An 18,557-nucleotide genomic window follows, 5' to 3' on the forward strand; every position below is an offset into this window, starting at 1 on the left:
GGACAACTGTGAGATGGTAGTCAGCCTCGTATGCTAATCTCTAAGACTAAAGCGTTCAAAAGCAGGCTCGGAGGAGTACAAAACATCCCTCGCATGCTCAATATATGGGATAGTGTATGATCAAGACTTGATGGAAAAGCGGTGACAGTTGAATAAAGTAGTAAAATAGGCATGTGGAAAAGAATATACAACTTATAAAATAAGCATATGGAAAAGATATACAACATGTAGCATGTGAGAAAGAATATACAAATTATAGCATGAAAAAGAACATACGACTTAGGCATGTGATACAAAAATAAAAATTACAATATTGGAGAACCTTTAATCCCTCAAATAATCAATCAAGTCCACTGTGGCTTAGAACCTGTCAGTCCCCAGCGGCGTCGCAATGTTATGTCTATTTTACACAGGTTAAACAAAGCATAACGTATAGCACCACACAAGGTTATATAATTATGGAGTTGCCACCTAGTATTTAAAGTGTACTAGGATACCTATATTGACATAAAACACTATAATGATAAACTCCGGTTGTGGTCTACAAAAAACTATTGAGGCTCTAACTAAGGGTTCGTGTTATTTCAAGGGGAAGGGGTTAGGCATCCCTCAAGATCCACAAAGTATGGTTCTCGGTTGGACTTATTAATTAAATGAGTGATCATTTAAAAATGATGAATTATTATTTACAATTATTATGAAAAGAATTTGAACAAAAGAAATGATCGATTATGTGATAAATAAAAAATATAAGCATTTATGGGTAGTAAAATATGTATAATGATAAGGTGTTAAAGAATTATATATTTAAATGATTAAGTATGTAAAAGAATTACGAGAACCAAAGTAAGAATAAATATACGAAAGAATTGGTAACTATATTGATTTGATTAGGTGAAATAAATAAGGTAAATGATATAAAATATAAGGGGTTAATATAAAATGATTTTAGAAATATAACATGCTAAAAGTGTTGATCTTACTAGACAATTTATTATCCCAAAGGTATGTATCTAAATCTATCTATCTATCTATATTATTATAAAAACACGAATCTTCCACGCTAAATGTTGAACGACGAAAATATTCTCAAAATATTGTCCGACTTTTATACCCCTTAATAACTCAATTATTTCTTACAAAGAAGCAACCTCACGTTGGATAAATTTGTAATACATAGTAAGAATTTTATCCAATACCTTCGACTATGAGGTCAACTAATAATAGAATTATTCGCTAACTTTGTAATAGAATGTGAAGTCCTAATGCCTTACTAATCCCAGTTGAATAATAACATCGATCGGAAGGTGTAATAATTTGCGTGGAGTATGAATTTCCAGTGCTCTATCAAGGGTAACTTTAAACTCTCTTTACTTTTCCATTAGAGTATCGGTTGGCTGCTAGCAATATTAACATATTACTTTAATTGTTAATCCCTTTTTCGACCATAATTTTTTGATTTCAGTACTCTCTCTCCGAAAATAGTTTGATTAATATAAAGCTTGAATCTCTTTATGGCAATTTGGATTTCTCTTCGTAGATATATGACAAACATGTTGTAACATATTAGGACTCTTATCCAGTTCATAATTTATATAATTATAAATTCATGCACATATATCCAAAGGCAAAAGCTAAGTTATTTTAAATATGTGAAGTTGTAGTATTCATAGTATTTGTTATATTTCGTTCCAACCTAATTTTGGCAAGGTTTAAGAGAAGAACAGTAACAAGAGAAGCCATTAGATCTAAGCATCGCACTAGTATATAAAAAAACCCATGAAGCGCTGGAGGTTCAGGTACATTGGAGGCATTACCAACCACCACCTAATCCTATTTCACAAATATCAACTGGATTATATTATAATGTTTAATTGTTGTATTTTGACTACGACTCTTCATTAAAGGGCAATAATTTCATTAATTTAATTTTAACCCTCTGTGTTGATAAGTATATATTTAGTCATCTGTTGTCGAAAATCTTACATTTTGAATTTGACAATATTATTTTGGTAAAGATAGAAATAGAAGACTTAGAAGTTGCTACATAAGACAGTACTTGAAGGAAAGAAAACAGATATTGCAGTTCCGATAGTTATTTATTTATTTATAAGTTGTTAAAAATAATTCTTTCTTATGTATATTTTTTTAACAAATTTAATTTATTGTTTGTGCATAAATAATTGGTTGAAGATATACGTGCAACACACGTACATAGAAACTAGTATTATTTAAAAAGTGGGAAGTCCATAAGTTAAAAGTTAAATTATTAAAATGCCCTTTAAAAAAAAACTAATTAGTCTATTAATATAAATAAATAAATAAAAAGTTGTGCACATTTATTCTAAGCCAACGCTGGGATACGAACGGGTGTGTTCCACATCAAATACTGCCGCTTCAATGTAAATTCGTACGACATTAATTTCTTTGGCCAAAAGTTTCTTGGTTGTGAACTATTCTCCAGAAAGAAATTTATATCAAAGAATAAGAGATTGAAAAATAAGATGTTGTACAATACTTGTATTTTTCGTCTTGTACTTTTCTTTTCATGTACTCAAATTCTCATCCATTTGTATACTTCTATATACGGTTAAAATCGGGCCTACCCAATTTTACTATCTGATCGAGGCAAGGGAATTACATTGAAGGCCAGCTTTGTAGTGGATCAGACCGGAGCACAAAGACAATGTATCGAATTCGAGGGTCGAGGCTCCTATATATCTAGATCGAGGCCAGCAATGATCGAGATTAAATATGGCAGACTTCGAGAAAAGAGCGATAACGGAAAAGTGAGATATTCGTGACCGTTCGAAGATCACGCGGAAATTCCAGAACAGATCAAATCAAGGCCGGTTGCTTAGGCTAATCATGAGATTTACTTCCGTAATTGGAATTTTACCATAGATAGGATTCATCTGCTATATAAAGAGGGTTTTGATCATTTTGTAAGCATCTTACATTGACGCATATCAAAGCAATACAATACTTTCTAGCTTACATCTTACATTGATGCATATCAAAGCAATACAATACTTTCTAGCTTATATCCTTGTTCACCAGTTAGTCTGTTTCTTAACTATTCTGATCACCGATCAGTTCGAGGGCACTTAAGCTCGAGGGCTGAACCACGTTTCAAGACTGGTTTGCTTTATCTCATTGGTTATCTTTACTGCTAATCTTTACGTTTATGAGTTGGTATTAGGTCAAATCACTTATCCTTAAAACCACATTATAAGTTTAATTGTTATCCAATTTTTAGGGTAAACAACTTTGACTTTTTAATTTGGCACATATTTGTTTTTCACTCTTTACTTTTTAATTGGAAGAATAAATTTTTATGTAATTAGCTTAGATTTCAGTCAAACAGTCACAAAAGCAACAAAAGTGCGAAAGGATAATTGTAATAGGCAAAATTATAATCCAAATGTCTGAATGAAATTATCATATGGCCAATGCATGTCTCGTGAATGCCATTGCGGAAGTTACTTCCCAAGAGAACAATATCTTATTTTATTTCTGGAAATCCCCTTGCCCCTCTTCAACATGAGGCAACAGCTTTTGACTTGGATGGCAAAAGGCACAGTGTCAGGGTAATGAATTAAGAAGAAAATAACAACACCAACAACAAAAAACGGGTTCAACATTCTTAACCCTTCTCTTTTATTTGTTAAACTTCGTCTTGTGATTTTGGTAAAATTGATTTCTAAAAATGTCATCGCAGATTTTCTGGGATGATATCATAATATACATTATGCATTGTGTACATGTCAGCCTGTTATAATTAGGAAAAATATATGTTTGAAAGTTAAAATTGGCTTACATAGATACTAAATGTATGAAATCATTGAAAATTTACTTTGTGAGTAGTGTAACGATATAAATATGTTGTTTGGAAGAATAATATTTATATTTGAAAGTGTTTATGTTATTTTGAGATCAGTTGAATTTGTTTTTGGTTTAAAAAATGTGAGACATTATTTAGATGTTTTTGTGGTTTTCACTAAAGGTTAAAGATATAAATAGATATCTATTAATATATCTTTAAGTTATTGGGTTTTATGTATTGACACTTGCTGATATATGATATCTATTTTCTCTCTCTCTTTCTATATATATATATATATATATATATATATATATATATATATATATTCATCAGATAAATCAGGTAACTTGTAGAATTAATTGAGAACTTGAGATGTGCATAAGCTGGCCTGTCCATCATGGTAATTAAAAAAAAGGAATAATTCATCAGAGATAGTTAATTGGGACTGCTGGATAACGGAAAAGTATGAAGCAATGAGTGATACAGATACACCTATGAGCTTTTCTTCTCTTCAGATAGTTTTATGTTCATAATTTAGGAATTTTGAGAAGACTACTAAATTGATGAGATCGGTCGGCAACTTCGTCTCTCAAATGAGCTCTTCAATCATGTGCAGATCGTTTATTAGTAAAACGTCACCTGCAATTTATTTAGTATTAAAATAGGTCAATAAGTCTGGAATAGTGCAAGCAGGTAAAGAAGTTCCAACAAATTAGTACCACACATTTTAAGTGCAAGCAGGTGACGCAGTTGCCTTGGTCATCTCTGATTTACTGAAGTCCGTGAGTCATATTTAATGTATCTGGTTTATACTATTATAAATAAGAGTATTGCTAGCTTATTTATGTGTGGAGATTTTTAATAAAATATTTTCCGTCACTATCTAAGATATTTTTATTTTCTTTGGTGGTTGCAGCACAATGAACGAGCTTGTTGACAAATTGAACACTGCATATGACAGACATAGCAGGAGGAGTGGGCGAACTGCTTTTATTTGAAAATTTAAATATTACCAAGATTACCTTTTTGCTCTTATTGAATCTCCTTTGTAGCAGTAGCTACATGTTTTGCTGAGTTTAGGGATCCTATAGGAATCGAAGTACTGAGAAGTTTGCTTTTCTTTTGTCTCTCTGTAGTCGTAGTTGCCCATATATATAACCTTGATTCTTGTGGCACCATTATATAGGTGCGTTAAAGTGATAAGAGGATTTTGGCTTCAGAAGTTTTACTCAGTATGCTTGGGCCTATTGTTGCCCGGTAGTAGTAGTGTTCTGCAAGTACTAATTTAATTTGAGATTCTGGGCATGTGTTCTTCCTTTCCCGTAACCCAACCCTTTTAATACCAAGTTAATCTTCATCCTACTTTCTTGGTGAATGTTAGTCTTTCCTACCCTCAAAATTACTTTCAAATATGCATTTTTTTTCCTGTTGAAATGAATTTTAGTTTGATTTATACAAAACGTTATTAAAAAGTTGCCCTATCTTATCGAGTATGAGTTCTTCAAATCTTACAAGTTCACTTGAAGTGCAAAATAACACTCTTTTAATCTTGTTAATCAATCCAATTCTTTTGTGGTGATGACAAAAGGAACCCATTGCGATCAAAGATAATGTTTGAATATGACAGACTGCAAATAAGCTAACGCATTTCTCTTGAAAGTTGAGAAGAGATCCTTTTTAACAAGATAATATCCATTGCAATTTAAAGGGTTTATACAACAGAGAATGATAAAGCAAGATAATCGTAACATTACAATTCAGGCTGCAAATAAGCATAACGTACATCACAGTGAAGTTGTATTTTAGACAAACTAAGTACAAAGTAGAGAACAAAACTCGGCCAACTTGACCAGTGGGAGGTCCTTCTTCAATTCGACTCTACCATAAGTGGAAGGAAATTCACAACTGTGATTAAAAGGTTATCTAACATAACGTCCAAGACAAGAGATAAGCTTTGCAATTTGGACCAAGGGACACCTCTGAGCTTATCTATCCAGTGGATAGAGAAGTGTTCCGTTGTTGGCTGTAACTTTAAATTCTTGACACTCTTGGGCAGAAATAATTCAAGATATTGTAAATCAAAAACATCAAGTATGTTCCCTCGAATTTTTATGGACAGGGATTGCAGGAAATATAAGAGCTCATAAGGTTTACCAACAAAGGAAACCAGGGAGAAGTCACACAGTACAGAAGCAACTTTTTGTTGGTGTAAGCACAATGGACTTCCAATTATCTTGACAGTTCTGTTTTCTGAAAGTAATGATAATGAACAGAGTTAATAAATGGCAAGTGCAAAAGCTCAAAGTTCAGTTTTCTATACCCAGACAGCCTAAGAAAGATCGTCGAAAGTGAATGAAATTTTTTTTAATAAAAGATTAGCAGATAAATGAATTGGCTCCCAAATATATTTATACACCACAAGTTACTTAAGCTAACAAATCTGCTTTTGGAAGTTGAAATGTAATGGCTCAAGTGAACTATTACAATTAAGTAAAATTTATTTTTGCAGAGAGAATTCCAGGATAATAGCGTTTTAATCCATATACAAGACCCCCTCTAATTGAGTTTCTCAAACTATATCTCTAATAACAAAAAACTTACACATCTCATAAAAATTTATGCACTCTTTTTATAAAACAACATAAGTTTGGGCCCGGGCTCAGCACGGGCCATTCTACACTAGTATATATAGAAGCCGCTTGGGAAGCATGTCGGGGTCGTCATGCCTGCTTACCAAGGGCTACTTTGGTCTTTTACAAAAATTTTGCTGAAAACTACACGTGTAGAGCAACTTGACGGGTGGTGTGATGTGAGAACTCCCCGCTGCATATATGTCAGCAAGAAAGAGGATGAACAAAGGCAGATTATTTTTTTTCTCTGCTTCATCTTCAGATTTCGTTTTATCTTAAATTGATCGATTTTGCTGCTACTTTCGACATCACCGGTTAATCGAAGGTCAGTCACTTTCCTCCCAAGGTTTTATCACCAAGAGATCTGTAAAATCTCAATGCTAAATCGTGTTTTAGGGACGCTTCTTCTGCTGATTTTGTGTGGGAATCTAAGCTGCCTTTGAATTATTTATGCTAAGTTTGTCGACCCAATTATTTTGATGGTGGCACAAAGGTCCGATCTTTACCCTTCTTATATTACATCTTTATTATGGGAAAAGTATTCATTGTTAATTCCCAATTTATTTGTGGGATATACTGGGTTTTTTGTTGTTGTAATTTCCAATTTATTTGCATATATGGGGTTTTGTTGATATCCTTTGAATTTTCTTGAAAGATAGAATTTGTTTGATAGGAAAATAAGAAAAGTTATGTTGAAAATGATTGAACAAAATTTAGGTGAAATGGGTTTGTCTATTTTAAAGGAAATACCTATGGTATATGCGTTTTCTGATTAAAAATTTTGTATAATTGTTGAGATTGGAACAGATAATCTAAAGTTTTATATTTTGTTTTAAAGATGAGTTTTAATATCATCTTTTATTTTTCTGTTTCGCTTTGCTCTATAAGTGTTTGACAAAATTCTTCAATGAATCAGGCCTTCGACTAGACTTTTATTATTATCTTTCGATTAATTTATTGCTTTCCATAGAAAGAAGGGGCTGGTAATTTGAGTTTAGGTACATCATGGGGGTTGATGATTCCATATTCCGCCAATTGGTTTTCAAATGTGCTTGATTTTCGCTATTAAGAATTCATTTTCATGGTTCGGCAGTAAACTCTTTTGCCCAGGCAGAATCTGGAGTGGTTAAGTTTTTCTCGGTTTGGTGAGTTTTTCCAAAATAAAAATATTTCCATCTTAGATGCTCGTATTCATGCTACACATGCATGTCCCATTGTGAATTACATATTAATATTAAATTATGCTCTTGTACTGTTTCGTATACATAATAACATATATTGAAATTTATACGTAAATCATGGAATGTGAGGTCAACCATATTCTCATTATTATTTACAACCCTAAAGGTTTACGTTGAGAAAGGAGCGCTTATAGAGTAGTGTTATGTGTCTCATATATTATAGTAAAGCCAACTAACAACTGAAGAAACAAAAAATATTGAAAAAAATTACTCTTTGATAGAATATTTATTGTTTAGTGTAATTAGTACATAGATGATGAATCGTTTTGACGTGAGATCTTTAGCATTGTTTCATTCAAAGAAATTTTAACTCATTTAGTAAACATTGTGCATACTAAAATGTTTTACTCGATAATGGAGTTATTGCCCGAAAAGAGTACAAAATATGAAAAAAGATAAACTATTAACAAATGAAAGATAAGTTAAAAGTACAAAAGCTCTCATAAAAACTGTTCATTTGATTTACTATATAGCTAGATAAGTTAATGTAATTATGCAATTTCTAATTTCAAAATGTAGGTTTGATCAACTATTACTTTATCATGAGATTTTGTTAAAAATGCCTATGAAATTTCTTTAAAAAAATAAAAGATAATAAACCAATCAACCACACCATTCAAAAAATACCGAAATTGATAATGTATATGTTTCCTGCACATATCAAACTTTACTTTTGATATAAAGCTAATGAGACTTAATTTGTTGCTTTTAAATCCAAACTTAGTACATATTTTCTAATAGATTTCTTTTGTAGCTTAATTTCTCCCTAACACTATTTGTTCGAGTCAGCGTTAATGTACATTTTCTATTGGTTTCCTTTATAGATTAGTTGCTCAAGGGGAAATGTAATTTGCTATTAATTTTTTTTCTATTTTACCAAAAGGAATATTTTACTAAATCATGTATTATATGACGTGGTATACACGTACAACGCACGTGCCGAGAGACTAGTAATATAATAAAAATGCGTCTAAAATTAGATGAGAAAAGTGTCTGGAAAATATTGTCACACCCCCTTTTTAACCAAACCTTACTAAACCCTCTTAAAATAATAAAACGATTTAGTAAAAGCTTGAAAAAGGTTTTCAATTTGAAAAGTGACAAAATTGTGTGTTCAAAAGGATTAACTCAGAGTCGCCACCTAATAAAAGAAAAATAAAAATAAAAATAAAATACTGCAAGCTCTACTTTTGGCCTCCAAATATAAGTACTACGGGGCATTCCCGGAATAAAATATATACAAGTCCTTCGGGGCATTCCTCGGATAAATTTAACTAAGGGAACGACCTCTCGCCTCGAAACTAACAAAATTCCTAAGGCTTGCTTACCCAAGTGTGGTCGGCCTAAGCATGCTACTAGCGATTAGAACAATAAAATAAAATAGTGAACATGTTCTCTAAATTTCAATTCTGTTTTCTTTAAGATCCCAACTCCCCGGCCAAATCATCAAGCAAGCATTAATATGGATCCAACAAAACGACACAGCAGAAAGCATTCAAAACAACTGAAGAGACAAAATGAAGGAAAGTTGAAACAACTAATAATGGTAAAATGGATCAGAAGCATCGGAAGAGCCATTAAAGACTTCCCAACACCCCGAGTCCTTATTAAATCCTCAACTTTGCTGCGGCCCCATCCCGAAAGGCTCATAATTTAATCACACAAAATAATCGATCCACGTCTTTTTTACTCCAACATTTATCAAGTTACCCCAACAAAATACTAAGATGATTCATATGGCAGCACACTCCTTAATCTCCTGGGACTGAAAATACTTTCTAATCTACTAGAAGTAACATTACTACTGCATGAAGGATTAATTTTAAACTAAAAAGATCTCTTCGTCTCATTTTAATTCCACATAACGCTCATTTACAAAGCAAACTTTCAATCATAACTTGAACCAAAGAAATACTTCAAACACATCAAGCTAGATACATCGACAACCAAACGAGACAAAATTCAGAAGGAAGTCAGAAAAGACTCAGTGAAGCCACGAATGGACTTGTTAACAGCCTATTAAACTTTCCAATCAGATCATTTCAGTTCCTTGACTTACCCTTCCTGTTCTCAGTTCCTTAAGGCCGTATGATCAGATTCTAATAATAGAAGAAAACAAGAACAAGTTATTATTTATTTTCAGAGGAAGGCCAACCAATTAAGGCATTGACAAACATGCATATGACTCCAACAGCTCGGTTATGATTTATATAGGTTAACACTAAGTCACTCGTACTAGAAAATCAAAAAACTAGACGGAAGACGCGAGAATACACGTCGCTGATTCAAATTCATTTTACAGTTACAACGCCTAATAGACCATCTGTTTCAAATTGAGAATATCTTAACTCAAGAAATACTTCAACACCATAATAACGGTTAAAAGCATTCAAGGCATAGAAAAAAAAACCATTCGGATCAACTATCACTAACCGAGCATGCTTAAACCAATCAAACAGTGAGATCAGAGAATTCCAATGAAACAGCGAAGAACAAACTATATTCCTATTTCTAGCAGCCAAACCAACATACGAGCAGTACGACGGAACACAACAATCGACTAAACAGAGCAGAACAGTATGAGCAACATACGAGCAGCACGAGCAGAACAGAATCGCACGCTAAGAGAAGTCATCCAACATATCCAAGCGGAAACAGACTGGAAAACATGGACACTGAAGCATGAAAATGAAACAGAACACAAGTAACAGACGAAGATCCAATCTAACTAAAATCACACACGACAGGGAAGACAAAAATGAACCTGTTGAAGCTTAAGCTTTCGATAGAACAGAAGATTCGGCGTATACAAAGCTTTTACTCCAAATTCCAGCAAAATAACAGCAATATCGCGAACCAGTAGCAGGACAAAACAGCAACGAAAATGGATTTGGAACCACGAACAAGAACCTCACGAGCAGTCAACGGACATTAACTAAACTCCATTCTTGTTGAACAAATCAGAGGCTAATATACTTTTTTTTTTAATATTTTCTAGCCCTCTCGTTTTCCGAACTCTCTCTTCTCTGATTTTTCTTCGAAAATTCTCTCCAAAAAAAACCCCCGAATTCCTCTGATTTCTCTCTTTTTATAGTTCGAAATCGAACAAATGGAGGGTCTAGATTGACATTCATTCAATCTACGGCCCCCATTCATTCGATTCGAACTTGGAGAGCAAGAAAACGCGTAGAAATGATGAAGCTTCGTACGGAGTGTGACGTGGAAGAAGGAGAGAGGAGCAGGGGAGGGGACCAGCGGATTCGGGGTGTCTCTGGCGGGTTTGGGTGGGCAGAGATGGGTGAGGGTGGCGGATGGTCTTGAGAGCTAGGGTTTGGGGATTTAGGGTTAAAGTTGGGTTTAATGTGGGTGTAGGGGAATTAAGGTGGGCCGTTGGATGAGAGAAAATGGATGGTTGAGATTTAAGGTATAAACGGGGCAGGTCCGATGGGTTATGGGTTAGGGGATTGGGGCTGCTGATTTGGGCTTCCTCTGGTCAAAATTAGGCTTCAAATTTGGATTTCAACTCTTTTAAAATCCCTAAATAAATAAAACTTGAACCTTTCTTTTTAAAAAAAAATGATTTAAAATTAATTATAATTAATTAAAGTAAAATATATCATACTATGAAACTATATTTTTTATATATCATTTTTATATAAATTGTTATATTCAAAAATAAAATTGAAAATCATAGTAACAACGAAAATATATTGCTATAAAAATATTAATAATCTAAACAAAATAGAAATAAGATAAAACATGAAACTATTTTTGTATTTTTTAATTTTGTGCCTTAAAAATAGAATTAAATTTAATAATAAAATGAAATCCTATAGAAATAAGCTCAAACAAAAATACTAGGACTATTAAGGGTAATTCTAATGCGTGGGTCAAAAATTACATGTCTACAAATATCAAGAATGACATGATTGAAAATGTGAAACGATGTAACATATTAATTAGAAAAAAAGTATATATTAATAAAATATGAATGCACATAATAACGAATAAAGATTGTATTAACAGATAAAGGATACGTATTAGCAAATGAAACTTCTAAAAAACTAGAATTGATGGAACAAATGTTTAGAGGAATTTCCCTCACGATTTTATACTATTAGCTAAGTCAATGGAAGAAGTTATTCACAAATTGACAAGTTTGATCAAAATATCACATAAGACTGATTAATAATTATTTACGAGTTCTAGCCTACTCAAGTTAAGCTAGTTAGCTTAAATCAATTAAATGTGTATGAATCGAGTTAATCAAACCAATTATAAGAGCGCGTCTAAATGTCTAAGAATATGATGTGAACTATTATTAGCTAAGGTAAAACTGCTAAATTGTTATAAATAATTATCTAGTGGTGGATGTCCATAAACCCTAAAGGAGTAATACCCACTATTCTTCTCCATTATCTCCATAACTCCCACTACTTCATTACTTATGGAGTTATGATTGTAACTCTCATACCTCCATAACCTCCACATGATCTTCCTCCATGTCTCAAATGTTTAATGTTATGTTTATGACATTCTTTTGTATACCTCTATGTAATACTATAAATAGAGGATGAGAAGTAATATTGTACACACTTAAATACATGGAAGAAATAAGAATTTCTTCTCTATTACTCTAGGCATTCTTGTCTATTTTCTTGTTTTATTACTTTAAGCTAAGTTTCGTAACACGTTTTCAGCATGAAGGGCTCATTTTGTAATCTTCTATCAAGATTATATGGTAGGTGCTCTTTAACTTCCATGGCATTGGCCAATACCAATTTGGCGGCAAGGTAAGTAAATACTGTGAGCACGTTTCATATCCAAGGAAAAGAAAAAGGTAAGTAGATACTTTCTTTTGCTAAATGATGCCTATGGTCGTTGTCATTACATGAATAGCCAATCTATTCAAGAACATCTCTGTAAGTTATTGTTCATCTCTATTGTTGGCAAGTATATTAATTTTGATAGTTGTTCATAAGTTCTTGCCAAGACACCTTAGAAAATGATATCGCATGTTTTTCTATTTTAGTTTGAAATACATACATCTTTTTTTAATAGTAGGTATTGTGGTTAAAATTTTCAGAATTGTGTAGTGCGACATCATCATATTTGGAAGCTATATTTTAGCTTTCTAAACAGAAAATTCACTAGAAACTAACAGGGCTTTAAAATTGGTAATTAATGCCTAAGAAGGAGAGATCTGACAAAATAACAATGAAAGTATTGGTTAGGGTTGAGTTCTGCTCATTTATACTTGCATCAATCTTTGAAATAAGAGTTTACATGCACGTTTTCAATTATGTTTGTTGTATACATTTGACTATGATCAAACCTTATTCTTTATACGTAAGCAACCAAGGAACCTTTAGTTCATTCGTGAAATTCATATGTTATATAGCTGTTGCATATTCATATTAATATTAATCTAGTGCATGTAGATTACTACATACTTGTATCATTGTAAATAAAATCAAGAATATTTGGACACAAGATCGGGTAGAGATCTACGTCTACATCATTATGGACCAATCAAAGTGGTAATACTTTTTAAAGGCTCAAGGGTGAGTCATAGTGCATTTTGGTCTATTATGACATTAGACAAGAGTAAGACGGTGGGTTCAAGTCCCAACGCACCATGAGAATAAGACATTGGGTTCAAGTTCCAGCATATTAAGGCTTAACACGCTATTATGAGAATAAAACATCATATATAAGTTTTGATGCACATGATGAGGTAAGACGTTGGGTTTGAGTCCCAACGTATTAGGGCCTAAAACGCCTTTATATGGGTAAGGCATTGGGTTTGAGTCCCAATGGACCATATTGATGATATAATGATAACTAAAGAAAAATAATGTATTTTTTATGAAAAAACATGGATCTTGTCCCACTTGATTTGCTCCATTCTTAAAGCGAATGTGATAGAGGTTCATAATAAGTTTAAATGAAGACAAGTGGTTGACTAATATACGTGGGCGTGCCAAAGATCAAAATAATAATAGTCATCATTATGGTAATTGTAAAAAGGAGAACAATAAGGGTTCTCAAAATATTACTTCAAAATGTGAAGGTGATGTTTGCCATCAATGTCGTATGAAAATAATAAAGCACGTCCATATGATTATAGTCCACTTGAAGAGAATGTGACTTGTGATATGCATTGTAAATGCAGGCTTATTCCTGAAAGTAAATGTTGAAATATATATGTAATAAAAATTATGCATAAGAATGTGCTTATGCATGGTTGGATAAATACTACAGCTCACCTCTTGGGAGGTTTGAGAGAAAGAAAGATAATGCATATTACTGTGTGGTTACATGAATATGTCATTGATCGCGTACACGTGGTACGACAAAAAATATTTTGTCAGGCCTTATAAAAAGTTATTAAAGGCAAAAGTAAAGCAAGAACTGGTTTTGCTTATGATGATTTTGACCTTGACAATTAGTATGATATAATTTCCTCCATGAAGGAGACATTCACTATATGGATGGTGTGACAAAAGATCTTGTAGTACAAAATTAATTAAGAGCTTCGGAAAAGCTAATTTATTACTACTTGGATAAATGAAATTGTCCATGACATCTTTTATTCTTTCATGGTAGCGTGGTAGCTCGTACCTTATATATAGTTTCTTGACAGTCTTGTCGTCCCATGTTATGTATGTTCATGCCATTATCTTTTATTGTTGGTTGTTCATGATCCACGTCTACCATTTATATTGATCTCGTCGGCCCTTAAAGATAATAAGGAAGATTAGATAAAATGTACGTTGGTGCTCGACAAGTATGGTCGGGTGCTAGTTATGACCCTCCAATTTGGGTCGTGAGAATGTCCTTACTCCACGATTGCAATAATCCTACACTATAATTCAACTAAATCTTCCATAAGCTCAAGTGGCACCAGTCATAAAATACTCCAAATCATATGCTAAGCGAATATTCGTCCTTGTGACAGTCGTTTGAACTTTCTCAAGCGATTCGAACTCGAATTGAAACACATATATCCCACTGGTAGAAAGAAAACTTCTCTAAAAAACATCATAAAGATCACACATCCGTAGACCACCCCGCATGATCACCTTACCTGCTCAGCCTCAAACTGGCATCTCACTATGACCCTATCATGGTTGCAACTATTGTACAATTGCTAAATCCTCCCTAGTATGAACTCGTCAACAAGACATAAGAATGACATACTCAGCCCGGAAGAGTCTATTATTGCATATAGGTAATGTTAGTTAATATTATTCATTGAAGATTTCAACTTTTGTGTATTGTTTGGTTGATCAGGTAAAGGGGAATTTGTGACTTGTTCCAAACACACGAATTCAGAGCTGTTTTTTGCAGTTTTAGGAGATCTAGGGCAGTTTGGAATCATAACAAGGGCAAGAATTTTATTAGAGAAAGCACCAACTAGAGTAAGTGTAAGTGTGTGTGTGTGTATATATATATATATATGTTCTTCTTCAATTATAGATTTTCTAAGTTAGTACTAATATCTTTCATTTAATTTCTGGGGTTTTTTTAGGTGCAGATAATTTATAAACGTGATTTTTCTTTTGTTGTAATGTAGGTGAAATGGGTGAGAATTATGTATTCTGATTTCTCAAAATTCACAAGAGACCAAGAACATCTCATCTCAATAGAGGGCCTGGACTATGTAGAAGGATCTCTCATGATGATGAATCACAGTCCTCCAAATAACTGGAGATCTTCCTTTTTCTCACCTTCTAATCAAACCAAAATAGCTTCCTTGTTATCAAAAAATGACATTATCTACTGCTTAGAAATGGTCAAGTACTATGATGATCAAAGTGCTAACACAATTGATGAGGTATTAATATATTGCTATTGTATCTACACTGAAAATACACAATCTAAATCTTCAATGAACATTTTTACTCCATTTGTCCCAATTTATGTGATGAAGTCGGATTTCAAGAGTGAAATTATTAATGTTTTATGCAGGAAATGCAGAAATTACTTGAAGGGTTGAACTTTATGCCTGGATTCATATTCACAAGAGATGCAACCTTTATGGATTTTCTCAATAGAGTTAGAAGTGGGGAGGTAGAGCTGCAATCAAAAGGTCTATGAGATGTTCCTCATCCATGGCTCAATCTTTTTGTACCAAAGTCCACTATCATGGATTTCAATGTTGGTGTCTTTGTGGATATCATTCTTAGACAAAACAAGGCCACTGGACCCATCCTTGTCTACCCAACAAGCAGGAATAAGTACTCACTTCTAAACCTTCCTTTACATATATAGTATAAACAATTATACATACTTTTTACTATATTATTAGATATTTTAACGTGTTGTAGCAAGAACCGGTCTGAAATTTTGGAGCAATGGTAAAGTGTGACATACGGGTCACCGGTTCATCAATCAGTGACGATGCGTGGTGTATCAAGATAATCTACCTACATTACACTCTCTAGGGTGTGACCCTTTTCTTTAAAATTTTGTAGCAAGCAACCTATCTTATTTATCAAGTTACTAATCTAGAGTTTATGAACATTTACATATAATAATTTCTTTAAGTGACCTAATAATTGTCTTAAATATATGTATAAAAGTGAAACTATTACTTAATTGACAGGTGGGATGAAAGAATGTCAGCAGTGATACCAGAAGAGGAGGATATATTCTATTGTGTGGGGCTACTGTATTCGGGTGGTTTTGATGACTGGGAGATTTTGGATGGCCTAAATGAAAAAATCCTAAAGTACTGTAATAAAAAAGGCCTCAAGATCAAGCAGTACCTTCCACATTACAAAACCAAGGAGGATTGGATGAAACATTTTGGTGAAAAGTGGAACACTTTCCAACAAAGGAAGATCCAGTTTGATCCTAAGATGATTCTATCACCAGGACAGAGAATCTTTACTTTTACTTCTTTTTAGTAAAACAAATTGGATAAAAGTGATAGAAGACAAATCCACACTGTGATGGTAATTCTTTTTCCGTGCATGTATTACATGTATTGAGCTACTTAGCATATTAGATGCATCGATATATTTTTTGATTTTTTAGATGATATATGAAGTAGAGCCTTAGCTTTTCACAACTTTTAGTAAATCCTTCTGATTTTACGAGGTTGAGCAAATGAAGAAATTCTTTTAATGATCTTCGTTAATTCCAGCTAACCAAAAAAATTAAGGAAATAATAGAATGCTTGTTTTTTCTTCTACAGAAATTATTTCGACAAAACACATATTTCTCACGAGGGACACACAATGAAAAATGTAAGCTTTAATTTATTGTTAATAAATTATTGAGAGGTCAGATCAAGAATTTTTAGTATATGGTACACTATTAAAGAAAGGAGAAAAAAGAAATATTAAATAGGAATTGATCTATATTCCTTCGGATAAAAATTTAACATCCAGTCAAATGCATCATTCAGCTTCTTTAAAGCATGGGAACCAACAAAATAGTGTTAGAGTAATTCTAGAAAATATGTAAAATACCTAATTTGGCTGACAGAGCATAAGTGCACGTTCACCCTAACAAGTAAATTTGTCTCTTTGTCGTTCACTAAACTCTGCGGCTGAAAGTTAATGTTCATGCATGGACTAATTAATTAGATAGAGAATTGAGAAAGCAAATATTAATTAAATAAGTGTAATTTAGATTAATGATTATGCCTGGAGGTGGCTGGCAGCCTGGCACCATGCTAGATTCTCTGCCTTCCCGAATAGTGATACACTGTATGTATAATTATAAAGGTTGCCTTTTTTTTTCTTTGTAACTGATCACTTTTTTCGAATCCAACAGTAAATTTTTATTTTGTCCTGACTATTGAGTTTAACAGATTAATTTTTCTCTTCCCCCACCATCTCTACGGCCCTTTTGTTTTGGAAAATGGACTCTTTTGGAATGAGCTTTTTACCTCGTTATAGGACTTAGCTGACACAAATTTAAATTTAAAAATAGAAAATTACCAGCTATGTCCATTTATAGGTAGCTCATTACAGAAATTGGTCAATTGATAAAATATTACTAATATTAGCCAAATTAGCCAATTAGCTATTCGTAGCAAAAAAAATATTAAATTTTTGCTTTGTTTTGAATGAGTGTTATTAGAATAGATGGGGCACAACTTAAGGAGCTTAAATCTCAGTTTTGGGATGATTTGGTGAAGTTTTGAGGTAGTTTGAATTGAAAATTCGGTAAAAACTAAACATGAAAAAAATGATATGTGCATCACACTGTGTATCATTTGTGTATCACATATGTATCTATTGTGTATCACATATATATCCATGTATACCTATGTGTGAGATATATGCGTGATACATGTTTGATACACTTTTTTGAACTCGATTTAATTACGAATTTTGATACAAAACTAGTCCAAATCACCTCCAATCTTTCTCAAATTTTGTATATTGACTTATCTATATATTTTCAATGGATTTCAACTATACCCATTGAAAAAGTTCCTTTTTTGTTTAGATTTTTGGAATATTATATATATTTTTGGTATTTCATCACCTTATTTGCTACCTCATCCATAAAATTTACTTTCCGTCTTGTATCTAGTGTTTCTAATCACGCTTAAAAATATGGAAGGTGATTTTTGCATGTTAATCTTTGAGAGAAAAAACCCTATTATTTGGTTTTTCAATTTTTATTTGCTAATTTTGGTAAGTCTATGATTAATGGCTATATGTTGGTAAGTTGAGATTTATTTGGGACATTTGTGTAAGTTTCTCTTTAAAAATTCTCCTTTGAAGCATAATATTGACCCGACGTGCCCCTTATTTGCTAATTTTCAAGCATTACCCCAAAGTAGCCTCGCCCGGTTGGCCCGTTTAGCCAAGGATAGGTGTTGAAAGGTTGTGA

General features: G+C 32.9%; 1 pseudogene; it reads left to right on the plus strand.

The window, feature by feature from the left end:
• Nucleotides 1–6,537: 6,537 nt before the first annotated feature.
• On the plus strand, nucleotides 6,538–16,741 carry LOC104210592 (cytokinin dehydrogenase 3-like; annotated as a pseudogene).
• Nucleotides 16,742–18,557: the final 1,816 nt, after the last annotated feature.

This window comes from Nicotiana sylvestris, chromosome 5 (assembly GCF_000393655.2).
Source record: "Nicotiana sylvestris chromosome 5, ASM39365v2, whole genome shotgun sequence".
Taxonomy (NCBI): Eukaryota; Viridiplantae; Streptophyta; class Magnoliopsida; order Solanales; family Solanaceae; genus Nicotiana; species Nicotiana sylvestris.